The sequence below is a fragment of the Rosa rugosa genome, chromosome 3, assembly GCF_958449725.1.
Source record: "Rosa rugosa chromosome 3, drRosRugo1.1, whole genome shotgun sequence".
Taxonomy (NCBI): Eukaryota; Viridiplantae; Streptophyta; class Magnoliopsida; order Rosales; family Rosaceae; genus Rosa; species Rosa rugosa.
Window position 1 is genome coordinate 21,982,131 of NC_084822.1, and position 20,280 is coordinate 22,002,410.

The 20,280-nt window shown below is 42.5% G+C and overlaps 1 protein-coding gene across 4 annotated transcripts in view; it reads right to left on the reverse strand.

Annotated features, from left to right (window-relative positions):
* The window catches only part of LOC133741087 (MADS-box transcription factor ANR1-like), a 40,728-nt gene that overhangs the window by 6,423 nt on the left and 14,025 nt on the right, over nt 1-20,280 (reverse strand). The window lies entirely within an intron of this gene.

The window sequence follows — 20,280 nt, forward strand, 5'->3', positions numbered from 1 at the left end:
GATTGTGTGATCTTATCGTTTGAAACGTATAGTTGTTTTGGAGGGAGAATGAAGGGTTGGTTCGGGCGGTATGTGTTATAATGGCTGTGTTTTGAGTCATCTAGTTGGAGAGGAAGAAAAGAATTTTTTAAAATGTGAGGGGGATGAGCTGGATATGTTGTGGGAGAAGGTCCGTTTCAGGGCATCGTTATTTTCTTTATTTTAGAAAATTGCCTTCTTTTTTCTATTCACTTGGATTGGTATATATGCAGCAGTTATTTAGTTTTCACTACCTACATGGATCTGCTCTGGTTGGAATCAAGTTGTGATATTCTAGCACTGCTTCCTTCTGCTTGGTCAAGAGAAACGAACTATTATTCAATGGAATTTTATTGAAGATTCCAACCTTGAACTCATGGTGCCATCCAAAGCTTCAGAACCATCATAATTTCTATTGTAGTTTTGTTCTTGTCTTCTTCAAATGCAAACACATAGGCATTAGCTTAAGAATTAGCCTCATTGCTAGTCGAATGTTATACGTATGATAAGTTTGCACTTCTGTGGCTGCAGCATCTACATTTCCCCGTGTACTCCTTGAAACTCAGGCTTCATCATTAACTCGATCCGCATGTTCATATTGGTAATTGAATCCTTCTGCTTGGTCAAGAGAAACGAACTATTATTCAATGGAATTTTATTGAAGATTCCAACCTTGAACTCATGGTGCCATCCAAAGCTTCAGAACCATCATAATTTCTATTGTAGTTTTGTTCTTGTCTTCTTCAAATGCAAACACATAGGCATTAGCTTAAGAATTAGCCTCATTGCTAGTCGAATGTTATATGTATGATAAGTTTGCACTTCTGTGGCTGCAGCATCTACATTTCCCCGTGTACTCCTTGAAACTCAGGCTTCATCATTAACTCGATCCGCATGTTCATATTGGTAATTGAATCCTTTACGATATCATGCTCGTGTATGTTTGACACTACTAGCAAAATAACAACACACATAGATTTACTGTAGTTAAAAGCCACAGATATCCGTGTGAAATAGAAATACTAACAGAAATCCGTGTGAAATGAGCATAATCGGGCCCACAATAATTTATACAATAACAATATCAACGGAAATCCGTGTGCATAAACAACAGTCACAGATATCTGTGTAAAAACTAAAACATTTTCGCACGGAATTTTGATATTAATGTGGTATAACTAGTTTATTAGTTTATTCCGTGTGAAAAAGTATAAATTCTTATATGTCTACTAATGTGGTATAACTAGTTTATTAGTTATAATGAAAAGTATATCTTCCATAAGCAACAATGCGTAGGAAATAGACTTTATCAAAATCGACCGTAGGAACTGTGATGCCCCGGAATTTCGTATTTATTTTCCGAGGATTTTCCGGAAATTAAATTGTGGTTATCGGACGGTTTCGTGGCTCGTGGATGGAGTGGAAGTATTTCGGACGAATTTTTATTCGGAAAGTATGACTTTAGGGGGTTTGCAAAGGTTGACTTTTGAGGTGTTGAGATTCTCCGAAAACTTCCTTCACGAAAGTTGTAGAGCGCATCGATACGAGTTCGTGGACATGCGGAACGCGAGAATCGGAGTTCGTATGAAGAAGTTATGGGCTTCGGAAAAACTTTCCAATTTGGTATAAAAGGACAAAAATTTCCGGAAATTGCAAAGAAGGCCAGGTTTCCATTTTGGGAAACCCAGCTCTCCCGAGCCCGGTTTCGCCCCTCCAATTCGCCGGCGTCGTTCTCCCTCCTCCGGCCACCAATCGACGCAATTCCAAAGGGAATCCTGCTCGCCTCAGTCCCCTCTACACGTCTGTGGTGGTAGTTCGTCGTGGGAAGCACCGTAGGCGGCGCTGCAAGGCCGAGAAGAAGCCGCTTCGGGGATGAAATCGCCTTGATCGGAGTCGGAAATTCCGGCCACCTTTGCCGGTGATTCTTGAGGGCTTTTGGAGCTTGGAGGACGTTGATGCTTCCCACAAGGTGGCTTGCATCGATTCAACTCGTGGAGGCCGAATTTTGGAATTGAAACTCTAGGGTTTCAATCGGTCCGGTTTGTTCTAAGGTAAAATTCGATCGATGGGTTTATAATTGGACTTTGTTGTAGTTATGAAAGTTGAAATTGGGGTTGAGATGAAGAACTTTGGTGTTGGAAGTTTTGTCAAATTCCGAGTTTGGTTTGGCGGCGGTGCCGCCACTGTGGTAGTGTTTTCCGGCGATTTCCGGCCACCTCAGGGATAGTTTCTGTTCCTGAGTTCGATCTACTCGTCGATACGAGCATTTCGATATATTGTTTGTAATTTTTGGAGATCGTATGAGCATGTTGTGATTTTTACGGTTTCGGACCGTTCGATGTTTCGATCCGTGAGGATTTAAGCATCGGATCGACTTGTGGCTTGGACACATCGATCGTGGAAGTGTTCTGGAGACTTTGGGAGGTCTCGGATGTGGTTTCGCCTTGATTGGCGTCACCTTGGGAATTTTGGTTCGATTTAGGGTTTCGAACGTTATTCCTTGTGATTCGTTAACTGAATCAGAGTTGTGTTTCCTTAGGGACTTGACGAAGTATTCTTTGGACGGCTATTGTGATTGGCTGCTTTGTTCTGTATTGAAGACGCAGCGGGAGTTTCGAGGTGAGTAATCTCACAAGGTTCATTTTGGAACGGAACACCTTATCGTTTTGTGAGTTATTGATTTAACTGCAAATTATATGTTTTAGTGGGTTGTGGATTTATGGAAACAATAGGCATGAATGATGCGTTTTATTGTTTTGGGTTGTGGCTTTTGGAAAACAAATGACTTGGAATTGTTGATTTGATTTGTTTTGAAAAGCGTTGAGATTTGTGTATGAAAACAATATGCATGAAATGATGCTTTTTATTGTTTTGTGGCTTTTCGGAAAACAATGATTATGGAAATGTCGATTTCGATTGTTTTGAAAAGCGTGAGATATGTGTAATGTTTTTGAGTCCTGTGCGACTGTTTTAATGATTTGCTCCAAGGGACTGTGCGGCCCGAGGAACGAAGGTCTATGACCTTGGGCAGAATATCAGGTAATCACGTCTTTAGCCGGACGAGTGGTTACGTTCAGTTAGAGCTCTAGTCTGTCTGCCATCTAGGTAATTCATGGGGTAACGGGAATTGGTTATTGATAACTCATGACATTACGTGTTTTTAGGGAATAAAGTGTGAGTTGCTTCCTTATTAACGGTTTTTAAGGGGACAAGGTGTAAGTTGTTTTCTTATTAACGACTTGGTACGAATTGGTACGTTTTGGTACGATTGATAGAAATCAAGGTGTGAGTTGCTTTCTATGTTATTTTGATAGAATTCAAGTGTGAGTTGTTTTCTATGGTACGTTATGGTACGATTGATAGAAATCAATGTGTGAGTTGCTTTCTATGTTATTTTGATAGAATTCAAGTGTGAGTTGTTTTCTATGGTACGTTATGGTACGATTGATAGAAATCAAGGTGTGAGTTGCTTTCTATGTTATTTTGATAGAATTCAAGTGTGAGTTGTTTTCTATGGTACGTTATGGTACGATTGATAGAAATCAATGTGTGAGTTGCTTTCTATGTTATTTTGATAGAATTCAAGTGTGAGTTGTTTTCTATGGTACGTTATGGTACGATTGATAGAAATCAAGGTGTGAGTTGCTTTCTATGTTATTTTGATAGAATTCAAGTGTGAGTTGTTTTGAGAATAATGTTTAAACTGAGATTGTTTGTTTTAATGTAATCTCCTGAACTAAATTTCTATGCAGGGATTACTATGATTTTATCGATTGTTTTAATGTAATCTCCTGAACTAAGTTATATGCAGGGATTACTGCTTTTTTGGATTGTTGTTCGGATGTGATCTCCTGAACTAAGTTTCAATGCAGGGATTATTGATTTTACTTAATTTGATTTTTTTAAGTGTGGTTGTGGTTGTGATTTGGTGTGAGTTGTTTCGAGTTACTCATACGGGCTTGCAAAAGCTTACCGGGTTTGTTGTGTGACAACCCGGTGCACCATTCCAACGGTGTAGGGGTTAATCCTGCAGGGTAGGATAATCGGGGCTGAAGCTGAGGTAGCTTGTTGGCAGCAGAACTGGTAGGAAGCAAACTTGTTTGGTTTTGCCATTGTTATGACTTCCGCTATGTAGTAAACTCTGAGGAGCTTTTGCGTTTTATCTTGTTGTTGACAATTTAATTCGTAAGCTTATATAATATATGACTCTGTGGGCGGGTCAATATTGACATAGTGGGTTCAGGGCATCAATATGTATGTTGTATAAAGGGAAAAAGTTTTCCAGGTATTTGGTATTGATGGCTGAACGTTCACGCATGTATAATTATGGGGTTATATATCGATTTTTAATTGTGTTAAAAATCAGGGGCGTGACAGATTGGTATCAGAGCGTAAGGTGCATATTTGGTGACAATCAATACTCCTCGAGTGATGGCCCGTCTGCAGCGGATCCCCATCTGATGCTCTTCGGTATTGATATAGTCATTGGGTATGCAGTGAGAGTTGGAATGTGAGTCTTCAGGGTAGTGTTGGCTCAGTGAACAAAGTGTAGGAGCTTAGAGTAGCTTCTAGGAGTTATAATCTTTTGAGGAGTGAGGGCCTTTAGATGTAACTCTTGTTTACGTAGGGGATAGAATTGTATCTTCTGACGTAGTGATGTGGTTGATTTAGTCATGACGTTGACTCATACTTGTAGTTGGAAGTTGTACAAGTGTTAACCACATGTTGCTATGCTCCTTGGGTGATGGATTCACAAGGAAGCAAAGCTAGGGGTCGAGGTAGACCCAGAGGTAGGGGTAGGGCCCGAGGTAGGGGCAGGATTCTTCCTCTTGTTGAGGAGATTTTTGAGGATGAGGTGGAGGCATCGCACGTTGTGCAGCCTACTACACCTATTGTGAATGATCAGTGTGATGACAGCTCGGTAGCGGAGCTGAATTGTTATTAAGTTAACAATAATCGAGATGACTGCTGTGATGGTCAGGGCTACCTACAGACGTCAGAGTGTGGGATTACGATGACTACTTTGACTTGAATTGTTTGACCTAATGTGACCTCCTGAACTAAATTTGCACGCAGGGGTTACTATGAATTGTTTTGCTTGTTTTGCTGTGACTTCCTGAACTAAATTTGCACGCAGGGGTTACTATGAATTGTTTTGCTTGTTTTGAATTGTGATTACCTTGTTTTCTTCTTGATTTGATTGATTGTTGGCTTGACTTATCTTGAAGATCATAGTGATGACGATTGTACTCTGTGCGAGGATAGGAAGGTGATTTATTGTTTTCACCTTTGATGTCATGTTGATGACAAAGGCTCTTAATGGGGAGGAAATGAGCGTGGTTTGGGATTCGCCGTAGGACGTTAGAATGGCATCAAACATTGCTTGAGGAAGTCTTGTTTGATTTAATTTGTGTAATGGAATGCTAGTTGAGAATCTAAGCATGAGGCTGTAGTCACCAGTCGACTTATGTAGGCACGATATGGAAGATTATGGAATTGATGGCCGTAGGTGTGAGCTATGTGTATATCGTGTCTAGGTTGAGGTGACTGATCACAGATGGTGATTGATATTGAGTCACATATGGTGACTGATCACAGATGGTGATATATTGAGTCACAGATAGTGACTGATCACAGATGGTGATTGATATTGAGTCACAGATGGTGACTGATCACAGATGGTGATCGATATTGAGTCACAGATGGTGACTGATCACAGATGGTGATTGATATTGAGTCACATATGGTGACTGATCACAGATGGTGATCGATATTGAGTCACAGATGGTGACTGATCACAGATGGTGATATATTGAGTCACAGATGGTGACTGATCACAGATGGTGATATATTGAGTCACAGATAGTGACTGATCACAGATGGTGATATATTGAGTCATAGACGGTGACTGATCTCAGATGGTGATCGAGATTGAATCACAGATGGTCACAAGTGGTGACAAAGGCATGTTATCGGTAATCACGTCCTTGGCCGGACGAGTGGTTACAATGTCAGTCAGAGTTTGTGATGACCTGGATTTCTGTTATTTAATTTTGGTAATTAATAATGGGCCAGTTGTGCGAATAATTATTATTGTGCTTTATTCGTAGATTGTATGTGAAGTGGAATGGTTTTCGTACGTATAAATATTTGAATTTCACAGTTTAGGAGGTCGTGTGAAGTTTGACTTTTTATATGTTGGGATTCTCGGAAAACTTCCTTCACGAAAGTTGTAGAGCGCGTCGATACGAGTTCGTGGACATGCGGAATGTGGGAATCGGAGTTCGTATGAGGAAGTTATGGCTATCGGAAGAAGTTTCCGTTTTAGTATAAATATGGAAAATCTGAAATTTTATTTCATTTTTCCCTTTCCTTTTCCGGAAACCCTTCTCCTCTCTCTCTCTTCTCTCTCGGTCGACCCCTTCAGAAACGAAAATCTTCGACTGACCCGACCCGGACCCGGCCGACCCGACCCGACTTTTCCGGCGGACTGCGGCGGTCTCCGGCGACGAAACTTTCCAGACAGGTTCGCCTCCTTGCTCCGGTCGTCTCTGTGGTGGTCTCTATCGACGATTCTCCTCCACGGCGGCGCTGCAAGGCGGTGCAGTTCGTGGTTTTTCAACCCGACCGGAAAACGCAACTCCGACGTCGGCGGCGCTTCAACCTTGGCCTGGGGAGTTCGCAGCAGCCTCCTTGTGCGAGCTGTGGTGGTTGTTTGGAAGGATACACGTGAAAACTCGATCAACTCAGTTGGGATTACTGTTCACGGCTTGTGAGGTAGTTTTCGATCCCTTATGGTTGTTTTCTGACTTCGAGCTAGTTATGTGTTGGCACAAGCATGCTTAGATGAAGCTTTTTGATGTTGGGAGTTTTGTGAAATATTGAGTTTTGGTCGGCGGCGGTGCGCCTCCGTCTGTGGCGGCGTTCCGGCGGTGTTCCGTCCATGTATGAGACAGTTTCTGGTATTATATGTCTTCTACTCGTTGATACGAGCGTTTCGATATATAATATGCAAGTTTTGGAGTTCGAATGAATTTATTCGATCCGTGAGGATTTGAGTATCCGATCGACTTGTGGTTTGGACACATCGATCATGGAAGTGTTCCGGTGACCTTGGGAGGTCTCGGATGTGGTTTTGCCTCGATTGGCGCCACTTTGGGGATTTTAGTCCAAAACAGGGGTTTCGGATTTAAATCAAATGTGAATCGTTACTAAGTGGATACCGTTGTGATTAGGTACTTGACGAAGTATTTGGACGGTTAATTGGCGGATTGACCGTTTTGTTCTTGGTTGAAGACGCAGCGGGAATTCAAGGTGAGTAAATCTCACAAGGATCTTTATGAACAGAAGTACCATTATTGTTTTGGCGTTAATTATTTAACTGCAAACTATAGTTGGTATTAGTAGGCATTCCTGAGCGAATGACTACGTATATATATATTTACGTGAAATATATATATTCATGTGGATGGTATTTGATGAATAATATGCATGATGATGCTTATATTATTGTTGAATATGATTTTTCATGGAAACAATATTGTGGAAAAAGATGTTTTCTATTGTTGAAATGTATTGATGTTTGATGTTACATTTTTGAGTCAAGCGTGACTCATTTAAATGTATTGGTCTTTGTACCAAGAGTTACAGATGGTGAGCAGGGATAAGGAAAGCCGAGATTAGATGTTAGTAACGTTTTAGGTCAGGTGTGACTTACTTAACGTTCGACTTTGAGACCGGACAGGGTCTGAAGGTCATAGGTCGCAGATGGTGACAGGTTGCAGATGGCGACCTTGATGTTTGATTTCACGATCAGACGGGGTCTGAAATCATATGTCACAGATGGTGACAGGTCGCAGATGGTGACCAAGGCAGGAAGTTGGTAATCACGTCCTTGGTAGGACGAGTGATTACGATTTCAATAGAGCTCTAGTCTGTCTGTCATGATAGCTTATGGGAGTAACGGTCGAGGTTGCTTGAGACTCATAGGTATGCAGCTTAAAGGAGAGTTCTGATGGCATTCTTCTTTAATTGTCTAGATGAGACGTGAATTGCTACTTGATGGTTAAGTTAGCAAATAGGGCATGGTCATAGTGGTGACTCATGTTGTCCTTTCTATGGAAAGGATATGGAATGTTAGAAGGAAATCATGGTGGCATGTTCCTTAAGTAGATTGACGTGAGTTGTTGATTGATGTTCATGAGTTACTCATACGAGCTTGAAGAAGCTTACCGGGTTTGTTGTTTGGCAACCCCGGTGCACCATTCTATGGTGTAGGGGCTAATCCTGCAGGTCAGGAAAATCGTGGCTGAAGCTGAAGGAGCTTGTTGGCAGCAGAACGGGTAGGAAGCAATTTTTGTTGGCTTTGCCAATATATGACTTCCGCTATGCAGTAAGCTCTGAGGAGCATTTACGTTTTATTTTGTGATGACAATTTGAATTCGTAAATTTTTGTAATATATAACTCTGTGGAGCGAGTGTATATTAACTTGGATGGTTCAGTGTATCAGTAAGTACTTGTTTTAAGGGAAAGATGTTCCAGGTATTTGTATTGATGACTGAACATTCACGCATGTATAATTATGGGATTATATATATCGATTTTTATTGTTGTTAAAAATCAGGGGCGTGACAGATTGGTATCAGAGCGTAAGGTACATATTTGGTGACAGTCAATACTCCTCGAGTGATGGCCCGTCTGCAGCGGATCCCCATCGGATGCTCTTCGGTATTGATATAGTCATTGGGTATGTAGTGAGCGTTAGGATGTGAGTCGTCAGGGTAGTGTTGGCTCAGTGGATGAAGGTTAGGAGCTAGATGTAGCTTCTATGAGTTAAAGACTTTTGAGGAATGATGACCTTTAGTTTTAACTCAAGATTGACGTAGGGGATGGAATTGTATCCTCTGACGTAGTATCGTGGTTGATTGAGTCATAGCGTTGACTTATACTTGTGTTTGAGGGTCATACAGGTATTAACCACATGTTGCTATGCTCCTTAGGTGATGGATTCTCAAGGAGGCAGAGCTAGGGGTCGCGGTAGACCCAGAGGCAGGGGTAGAGCCCGAGGTAGGGGCAGGATTCCTCCTCCTGTTGAAGAGGTATTCGATAATGACGTTGAGGCATCGAATGTTGAGCTGCCTGTTCCACCTGTTGTGGAGGCCGCAAATGTTGTAGATCCCATTCGTTTGTCAAAGTTGGCAAAGGAGATATCGAGGTTGGGAGGAGTCCCATTTCAGGGAGGTACGGATCACATGTTGGCAGATCAATGGATCGAGAACATGAAGACCTACTTCGAGATGGTCGTCTGCGACGACATTGAGAAGAGGAAGATTGCCACATTTATGCTCCAAGGCGATGCACGGGTGTGGTGGAACGGCACACAGAGGGTGATGGATGTGTCCACCATGACCTGGGACGGTTTTGTGGAACTGTTCAGGAGGAAGTACTTTCCGCCTTCTGTGAGGGAGCAATTGGAAAGGGATTTTGTCTCGTTAGTCCAAGGGACTAAGAGTGTGAGGGAGTATGAGGCTGAGTTCTCAAGGTTGTACCGCTTTGTAAGGCAGATGGATGCTGAGAGCTTAGCTATGAAGTTTCAGTGGGGACTGAATGCTTCAATCCGGCGCGATGTCGCTGTTCTGGAATTGAAGACGGTGGAACTCATTTTCGCTAAGGCTATGGCCATTGAGCAGGAGAACCTGACTTTCCAGGAACAGGAATCGGCTGAGAGGGATTTTCAAAGAAAGGGAAAGGCAATTGCGGGGAGCAGTAAAGCATCTGGAAATCGAAGTGGATTCTGGAAGAGACAGAGGACTAATCAGCAGGCGCCAGCTAGGGCTGCAGCTGCACCTGCTAGGGTTGCACCTAATAGGCCGGTGGCGAACCCGAAGTGTTTCAATTGCAATGAGATGGGCCATGTTGCTCGAGCTTGCACGAAACCTAAGAACTTGGCATGCTTCACATGTGGCCAGATGGGGCACTTCTCAAGGGATTGTACCCAGCAGGGTAGGGGACAAGGGAATCAGCAGAGGCAACTGCCTCAGGGGCAGGCTAGAGTGTTTGCTATTGGTCAGCAGAATGCCGGAGTGGAAGGTACCTTATCCTTATTTGATTTCTTTGCTAGGGTGTTATTTGATACGGGAGCGTCCCACTCTTTCATATCTAGTTCTGTGGTTGATATGTTAGGTTTGACTCCTAGGCCTCTTGCTAGACCCTTGTGTGTTATTTCCCCACTTGGTGTTTCCCTTGAGCTTGATATGTTTTGTGATGCATGTCCAATTGTGATTGGTGGTAAGGAGTTTACCGCGACCTTGATTGTGTTAGCAGATCATAAGTATGATGTCATTTTGGGTATTGATTGGCTGAGGCCAAATCATGCTATGATTGATTGCTTTGAAATGGTAGTGTCATTTCATATACCTGGACAGCCAGTGTTTCGTTATCGGTGTCTTAGGTCAGATACTGCTATGAGGGCAGGATTCTTAGCTCACGTGGAGTCAGTGAGTTGTGCTGCGGTTATGACAGAGATTTCTGTGGTTTCCGAGTACAGTGATGTATTTCAGGATATACCAGGGTTACCTCCAAGGAGGGTAGTGGACTTTGCTATCGATGTGATACCAGGTACTGCACCTGTATCTATGGCACCATTTCGGATGGCACCAGCTGAACTTAGAGAGTTGAAGGAGCAAATTGATGGTTTACTTGAGCAGGGGTTCATTAGACCTAGTACTTCTCCTTGGGGTGCACCTGTGGTGTTTGCGAAGAAGAAGGATGGTTCACTAAGGTTGTGTGTGGATTATCGGCAGTTGAACAAGGTGACGATTAAGAATAGGTACCCTTTACCTAGGATTGATGACTTGTTTGACCAGCTTAAGAAAGCTACTGTATTCTCGAAGATTGATTTGAGATCTGGATATCACCAGTTGAGGGTGAAGGACGAGGATATTCCTAAGACTGCTTTTAGGACCAGGTATGGACACTTTGAGTTTGTTGTCATGCCTTTTGGTCTAACCAATGCACCTGCTGCATTTATGGACTTGATGAACCGTATGTTCAGTCCGTACTTGGATAAGTTCGTGGTAGTGTTCGTGGATGATATTTTGGTTTATTCCAAGACGTTGGAAGATCATGATAGGCATCTGCGGATTGTACTACAGATTTTGAGAGAAAAGGAGTTGTTTGCGAAATTCGAGAAGTGCGAATTTTGGCAAAGAGAAGTTAAGTTCCTTGGTCATGTAGTTTCGAAGGATGGAGTCTCTGTGGATCCTTCTAAGGTGGAAGCAGTGATGAACTGGGGCCAACCCACTACAGTTACTGAGGTACGTAGTTTTCTGGGTTTGGCAGGTTATTATCGGAGATTCATTGAAGGATTTGCTAGTATTGCTGAGAAATGTTTAGACCAAGTTGACCAGGAAGGATGTTCAGTTTGTGTGGACTGAGAAATGTGAGCGAGCATTCAATGAGTTGAAGAGAAGATTGACCACAGCCCCAGTGTTGACTATTCCCACAAGCGGTGGTGGTTTAGTCATCTATAGTGATGCATCTCATCAGGGTTTGGGGTGTGTGTTGATGCAGCATGGCGGTGTTGTCGCTTATGGCTCTAGACAGTTGAAGGTGCATGAGCGTAATTATCCCACTCATGATTTGGAGTTGGCTGCAGTTGTGTTTGCCTTGAAAATTTGGAGGCATTACTTGTATGGAGAGAAGTTCGAACTCTTTTCGGATCATAAGAGTTTGAAGTATCTGTTCTCTCAGAAGGAGTTGAACATGAGACAGAGAAGGTGGATGGAGCTCATAAAGGACTATGATTTCACCTTGGAGTATCATCCAGGAAAGGCCAATGTGGTGGCGGATGCTTTGAGTAGGAAGCCCAGAGGTATTGTTGCTTCTGTTATGGTCCAGGAGTGGCTTATGTTGGAGACTGCATCTGAATTTGACCTTGTACAACCAAGAGTTGAGAATGGGAGTTTCCTTGGAAGTATCACGGTACAGCCTACCCTGATTTCCAGGATTATTCAGGGTCAAGCGCAGGATGTGTTCTCACGTGCAAGGCTGGCAGAGTTAGTTGCAGATTTGATTGATGATTGTCCTTCTGAGTGGGCAGTTGGATCCGATGGTGGTTTGAGGTTGAGATCGAGGTTGTGTGTTCCGGATTGTGATGAACTCAAGGGGGAGATCCTTCGGGAAGCACATCGATCTCGATACACTGTACACCCTGGAAATACTAAGATGTATCGGGATTTGCGAAGGCAATTCTGGTGGAATGGGATGAAGAAGGACGTGGCAGAGTATGTTTCCAAGTGTCTTACTTGCCAACGTGTGAAGGCTGAGCATCAGAGACCTGCAGGTATGTTGAAGCCATTACCTATTCCCGTGTGGAAATGGGAGCAGATCTCAATGGATTTTGTCACTGGACTGCCTAGGTCCAAACGGAATCACGATGCAGTGTGGGTGATCGTGGACCGTTTGACGAAGTCGGCGCACTTCCTACCTGTGTCAATGATGTATTCGGTTGACAAGTTATGCGAGCTTTACATCGAGGTGATCGTGAAACTTCATGGAGTGCCTGTGTCGATTGTTTCTGATCGTGATGCTCGGTTTACTTCAAAATTTTGGAGCGGTTTCCAAAAGGCCATGGGAACTGACTTAGATATGAGTACGGCATTTCACCCTCAGACTGATGGGCAGACTGAGCGAGTGAATCAGGTGTTGGAGGATATGTTGAGAGCCTGTGTGTTGGACTTCAAGGGAAGTTGGGAGGATCATCTGCCGTTGATTGAATTCTCCTACAACAACAGTTATCACTCCAGTATTGGTATGGCACCATATGAGGCCCTGTATGGTAGGCCATGTAGATCTCCGATCTGCTGGGCAGAAGCGGGAGATAAAGTGTTATTGGGTCCTGAGATTGTGCAGGAGACCACTGAAAAGATTTCAGTTATCAGGGACAGGATTCGAACAGCACAGAGTAGACAGAAGAGTTATGCAGATTTGAAAAAGAGACATGTTGAATTTAATGAGGGTGATCATGTGTTCTTGAAGGTCTCACCCATGAAGGGTGTGGTGAGATTTGGCAAGAAGGGGAAGTTATCACCAAGGTTTGTTGGACCTTTTGAAATTCTGGAAAGGGTAGGAGATTTGGCTTATAGGCTTGCCTTACCTCCTAGTATGTCTGGTGTGCATAATGTGTTCCATGTGTCTATGTTGAAGAAGTATGTCCAGGATGTGTCACATGTGATCGATTATGGCCCGATTGAGGTGCATGCGGATACGACCTTTGTTGTTGAACCTGTTCGTATTCTGGATAGGTCAACAAAGCAACTTCGAAGGAAGGAAGTTGACTTGGTCAAGGTATTGTGGAGTCACCATGACGAGGGTGATGCTTCTTGGGAGTTGGAGTCGGATATGAGAGCGAAGTACCCACAGTTGTTTGTTGATGAGCAAGCGTGAATTTCGGGACGAAATTCCTTTAAGGAGGGTAGAATGTGATGACCTGGATTTCTGTTATTTAATTTTGGTAATTAATAATGGGCCAGTTGTGCGAATAATTATTATTGTGCTTTATTCGTAGATTGTATGTGAAGTGGAATGGTTTTCGTACGTATAAATATTTGAATTTCACAGTTTAGGAGGTCGTGTGAAGTTTGACTTTTTATATGTTGGGATTCTCGGAAAACTTCCTTCACGAAAGTTGTAGAGCGCGTCGATACGAGTTCGTGGACATGCGGAATGTGGGAATCGGAGTTCGTATGAGGAAGTTATGGCTATCGGAAGAAGTTTCCGTTTTAGTATAAATATGGAAAATCTGAAATTTTATTTCATTTTTCCCTTTCCTTTTCCGGAAACCCTTCTCCTCTCTCTCTCTTCTCTCTCGGTCGACCCCTTCAGAAACGAAAATCTTCGACTGACCCGACCCGGACCCGGCCGACCCGACCCGACTTTTCCGGCGGACTGCGGCGGTCTCCGGCGACGAAACTTTCCAGACAGGTTCGCCTCCTTGCTCCGGTCGTCTCTGTGGTGGTCTCTATCGACGATTCTCCTCCACGGCGGCGCTGCAAGGCGGTGCAGTTCGTGGTTTTTCAACCCGACCGGAAAACGCAACTCCGACGTCGGCGGCGCTTCAACCTTGGCCTGGGGAGTTCGCAGCAGCCTCCTTGTGCGAGCTGTGGTGGTTGTTTGGAAGGATACACGTGAAAACTCGATCAACTCAGTTGGGATTACTGTTCACGGCTTGTGAGGTAGTTTTCGATCCCTTATGGTTGTTTTCTGACTTCGAGCTAGTTATGTGTTGGCACAAGCATGCTTAGATGAAGCTTTTTGATGTTGGGAGTTTTGTGAAATATTGAGTTTTGGTCGGCGGCGGTGCGCCTCCGTCTGTGGCGGCGTTCCGGCGGTGTTCCGTCCATGTATGAGACAGTTTCTGGTATTATATGTCTTCTACTCGTTGATACGAGCGTTTCGATATATAATATGCAAGTTTTGGAGTTCGAATGAATTTATTCGATCCGTGAGGATTTGAGTATCCGATCGACTTGTGGTTTGGACACATCGATCATGGAAGTGTTCCGGTGACCTTGGGAGGTCTCGGATGTGGTTTTGCCTCGATTGGCGCCACTTTGGGGATTTTAGTCCAAAACAGGGGTTTCGGATTTAAATCAAATGTGAATCGTTACTAAGTGGATACCGTTGTGATTAGGTACTTGACGAAGTATTTGGACGGTTAATTGGCGGATTGACCGTTTTGTTCTTGGTTGAAGACGCAGCGGGAATTCAAGGTGAGTAAATCTCACAAGGATCTTTATGAACAGAAGTACCATTATTGTTTTGGCGTTAATTATTTAACTGCAAACTATAGTTGGTATTAGTAGGCATTCCTGAGCGAATGACTACGTATATATATATTTACGTGAAATATATATATTCATGTGGATGGTATTTGATGAATAATATGCATGATGATGCTTATATTATTGTTGAATATGATTTTTCATGGAAACAATATTGTGGAAAAAGATGTTTTCTATTGTTGAAATGTATTGATGTTTGATGTTACATTTTTGAGTCAAGCGTGACTCATTTAAATGTATTGGTCTTTGTACCAAGAGTTACAGATGGTGAGCAGGGATAAGGAAAGCCGAGATTAGATGTTAGTAACGTTTTAGGTCAGGTGTGACTTACTTAACGTTCGACTTTGAGACCGGACAGGGTCTGAAGGTCATAGGTCGCAGATGGTGACAGGTTGCAGATGGCGACCTTGATGTTTGATTTCACGATCAGACGGGGTCTGAAATCATATGTCACAGATGGTGACAGGTCGCAGATGGTGACCAAGGCAGGAAGTTGGTAATCACGTCCTTGGTAGGACGAGTGATTACGATTTCAATAGAGCTCTAGTCTGTCTGTCATGATAGCTTATGGGAGTAACGGTCGAGGTTGCTTGAGACTCATAGGTATGCAGCTTAAAGGAGAGTTCTGATGGCATTCTTCTTTAATTGTCTAGATGAGACGTGAATTGCTACTTGATGGTTAAGTTAGCAAATAGGGCATGGTCATAGTGGTGACTCATGTTGTCCTTTCTATGGAAAGGATATGGAATGTTAGAAGGAAATCATGGTGGCATGTTCCTTAAGTAGATTGACGTGAGTTGTTGATTGATGTTCATGAGTTACTCATACGAGCTTGAAGAAGCTTACCGGGTTTGTTGTTTGGCAACCCCGGTGCACCATTCTATGGTGTAGGGGCTAATCCTGCAGGTCAGGAAAATCGTGGCTGAAGCTGAAGGAGCTTGTTGGCAGCAGAACGGGTAGGAAGCAATTTTTGTTGGCTTTGCCAATATATGACTTCCGCTATGCAGTAAGCTCTGAGGAGCATTTACGTTTTATTTTGTGATGACAATTTGAATTCGTAAATTTTTGTAATATATAACTCTGTGGAGCGAGTGTATATTAACTTGGATGGTTCAGTGTATCAGTAAGTACTTGTTTTAAGGGAAAGATGTTCCAGGTATTTGTATTGATGACTGAACATTCACGCATGTATAATTATGGGATTATATATATCGATTTTTATTGTTGTTAAAAATCAGGGGCGTGACAGAGTTATTGTCTGTCTGCCATGATAGTTTATGGGAGTAACGGTCGAGGTTGCTGGGGACTCATAAGTATGTAATTATAGGAGAATTCCGAGAGTATTCTTCCTTTATTGTCTAGATGAGACTTGAATTGCTTCTTGATGGTTAAGTTAGCAAATAGAACATTGTCACAGCGGTGACTTATGTTGTCCTTTCGGTGGAAAGGATATGGAGGGTTAGAAGGTACCTTATCTATTTCTACTTGGGTTGCTAGAATGATGTGTGATAGTTGTGTACTTCTTTCCTTGTGTTGGGTTTTCCCTGTTGTCTAGAGTTAGACTTTGAGTGTGGCTTGTGGTGTGATGCATCCTTCATTGTTGTGGTAGTAGAGGGTCTATACCACTTTGATTGTGATTACAATGACAGGTGATGATTTATGTGTGGGTCAGGCGGGGCTAGACTTTAGCTTGATTTTGTGTCCCCAGGTTGGGTAGACACTTATTAAGTTGTGATATGTAGGCTCGATTAGAGTTGAAATGAAGGTTTCATTTTCAATTCTTGTAATGCAAGGTTTGCATTATTGATGATATGATGCAGATACTGTTGTGATAACAGGATTCTGGACTCTTGTGTGATCTGTGCGTAGTGCTACAGTCACAGAGTCTTTATTGGATAGTGTACGAGGATGAGATCCATGAAATGATTGGGTTACCACCGAGCGGTGTGGTAAAGATTCCTAGAATTGTGATACTAGGTAGGGTACCTGTATCTATTGTTGATCTAGGTATGTTGAACAATGAGGCAAGAACAGGTTGCTGAGGAATGAGAATTGGATCTTTGGGGATGAGTTTATTCGTACTTGTGGGTGTGGTACGTTTAAATTTCGGGACGAAATTTCTTTAAGGGGGGTGGAATGTGATGCCCCGGAATTTCGTATTTATTTTCCGAGGATTTTCCGGAAATTAAATTGTGGTTATCGGACGGTTTCGTGGCTCGTGGATGGAGTGGAAGTATTTCGGACGAATTTTTATTCGGAAAGTATGACTTTAGGGGGTTTGCAAAGGTTGACTTTTGAGGTGTTGAGATTCTCCGAAAACTTCCTTCACGAAAGTTGTAGAGCGCATCGATACGAGTTCGTGGACATGCGGAACGCGAGAATCGGAGTTCGTATGAAGAAGTTATGGGCTTCGGAAAAACTTTCCAATTTGGTATAAAAGGACAAAAATTTCCGGAAATTGCAAAGAAGGCCAGGTTTCCATTTTGGGAAACCCAGCTCTCCCGAGCCCCGTTTCGCCCCTCCAATTCGCCGGCGTCGTTCTCCCTCCTCCGGCCACCAATCGACGCAATTCCAAAGGGAATCCTGCTCGCCTCAGTCCCCTCTACACGTCTGTGGTGGTAGTTCGTCGTGGGAAGCACCGTAGGCGGCGCTGCAAGGCCGAGAAGAAGCCGCTTCGGGGATGAAATCGCCTTGATCGGAGTCGGAAATTCCGGCCACCTTTGCCGGTGATTCTTGAGGGCTTTTGGAGCTTGGAGGACGTTGATGCTTCCCACAAGGTGGCTTGCATCGATTCAACTCGTGGAGGCCGAATTTTGGAATTGAAACTCTAGGGTTTCAATCGGTCCGGTTTGTTCTAAGGTAAAATTCGATCGATGGGTTTATAATTGGACTTTGTTGTAGTTATGAAAGTTGAAATTGGGGTTGAGATGAAGAACTTTGGTGTTGGAAGTTTTGTCAAATTCCGAGTTTGGTTTGGCGGCGGTGCCGCCACTGTGGTAGTGTTTTCCGGCGATTTCCGGCCACCTCAGGGATAGTTTCTGTTCCTGAGTTCGATCTACTCGTCGATACGAGCATTTCGATATATTGTTTGTAATTTTTGGAGATCGTATGAGCATGTTGTGATTTTTACGGTTTCGGACCGTTCGATGTTTCGATCCGTGAGGATTTAAGCATCGGATCGACTTGTGGCTTGGACACATCGATCGTGGAAGTGTTCTGGAGACTTTGGGAGGTCTCGGATGTGGTTTCGCCTTGATTGGCGTCACCTTGGGAATTTTGGTTCGATTTAGGGTTTCGAACGTTATTCCTTGTGATTCGTTAACTGAATCAGAGTTGTGTTTCCTTAGGGACTTGACGAAGTATTCTTTGGACGGCTATTGTGATTGGCTGCTTTGTTCTGTATTGAAGACGCAGCGGGAGTTTCGAGGTGAGTAATCTCACAAGGTTCATTTTGGAACGGAACACCTTATCGTTTTGTGAGTTATTGATTTAACTGCAAATTATATGTTTTAGTGGGTTGTGGATTTATGGAAACAATAGGCATGAATGATGCGTTTTATTGTTTTGGGTTGTGGCTTTTGGAAAACAAATGACTTGGAATTGTTGATTTGATTTGTTTTGAAAAGCGTTGAGATTTGTGTATGAAAACAATATGCATGAAATGATGCTTTTTATTGTTTTGTGGCTTTTCGGAAAACAATGATTATGGAAATGTCGATTTCGATTGTTTTGAAAAGCGTGAGATATGTGTAATGTTTTTGAGTCCTGTGCGACTGTTTTAATGATTTGCTCCAAGGGACTGTGCGGCCCGAGGAACGAAGGTCTATGACCTTGGGCAGAATATCAGGTAATCACGTCTTTAGCCGGACGAGTGGTTACGTTCAGTTAGAGCTCTATTCTGTCTGCCATCTAGGTAATTCATGGGGTAACGGGAATTGGTTATTGATAACTCATGACATTACGTGTTTTTAGGGAATAAAGTGTGAGTTGCTTCCTTATTAACGGTTTTTAAGGGGACAAGGTGTAAGTTGTTTTCTTATTAACGACTTGGTACGAATTGGTACGTTTTGGTACGATTGATAGAAATCAAGGTGTGAGTTGCTTTCTATGTTATTTTGATAGAATTCAAGTGTGAGTTGTTTTCTATGGTACGTTATGGTACGATTGATAGAAATCAATGTGTGAGTTGCTTTCTATGTTATTTTGATAGAATTCAAGTGTGAGTTGTTTTCTATGGTACGTTATGGTACGATTGATAGAAATCAAGGTGTGAGTTGCTTTCTATGTTATTTTGATAGAATTCAAGTGTGAGTTGTTTTCTATGGTACGTTATGGTACGATTGATAGAAATCAATGTGTGAGTTGCTTTCTATGTTATTTTGATAGAATTCAAGTGTGAGTTGTTTTCTATGGTACGTTATGGTACGATTGATAGAAATCAAGGTGTGAGTTGCTTTCTATGTTATTTTGATAGAATTCAAGTGTGAGTTGTTTTGAGAATAATGTTTAAACTGAGATTGTTTGTTTTAATGTAATCTCCTGAACTAAATTTCTATGCAGGGATTACTATGATTTTATCGATTGTTTTAATGTAATCTCCTGAACTAAGTTATATGCAGGGATTACTGCTTTTTTGGATTGTTGTTCGGATGTGATCTCCTGAACTAAGTTTCAATGCAGGGATTATTGATTTTACTTAATTTGATTTTTTTAAGTGTGGTTGTGGTTGTGATTTGGTGTGAGTTGTTTCGAGTTACTCATACGGGCTTGCAAAAGCTTACCGGGTTTGTTGTGTGACAACCCGGTGCACCATTCCAACGGTGTAGGGGTTAATCCTGCAGGGTAGGATAATCGGGGCTGAAGCTGAGGTAGCTTGTTGGCAGCAGAACTGGTAGGAAGCAAACTTGTTTGGTTTTGCCATTGTTATGACTTCCGCTATGTAGTAAACTCTGAGGAGCTTTTGCGTTTTATCTTGTTGTTGACAATTTAATTCGTAAGCTTATATAATATATGACTCTGTGGGCGGGTCAATATTGACATAGTGGGTTCAGGGCATCAATATGTATGTTGTATAAAGGGAAAAAGTTTTCCAGGTATTTGGTATTGATGGCTGAACGTTCACGCATGTATAATTATGGGGTTATATATCGATTTTTAATTGTGTTAAAAATCAGGGGCGTGACAGGAACTCACACGGATAACAATAAATAAAAATTTCGTACGCATTATAAATTAGTTTATTTCAAAATCGTTTGACACTGATTTCTGTACGTATTATAAATAATTATTTGACACTGATTTCTGTACTTATTATAAATTAGTTTATTTCAAAATCGTTAATTTTTTATGTTATGTGATTTATGGAGGGACGGATTTCGGTTACAATAAGTTTTTGGTACAGATTTATGTGTGAAATGA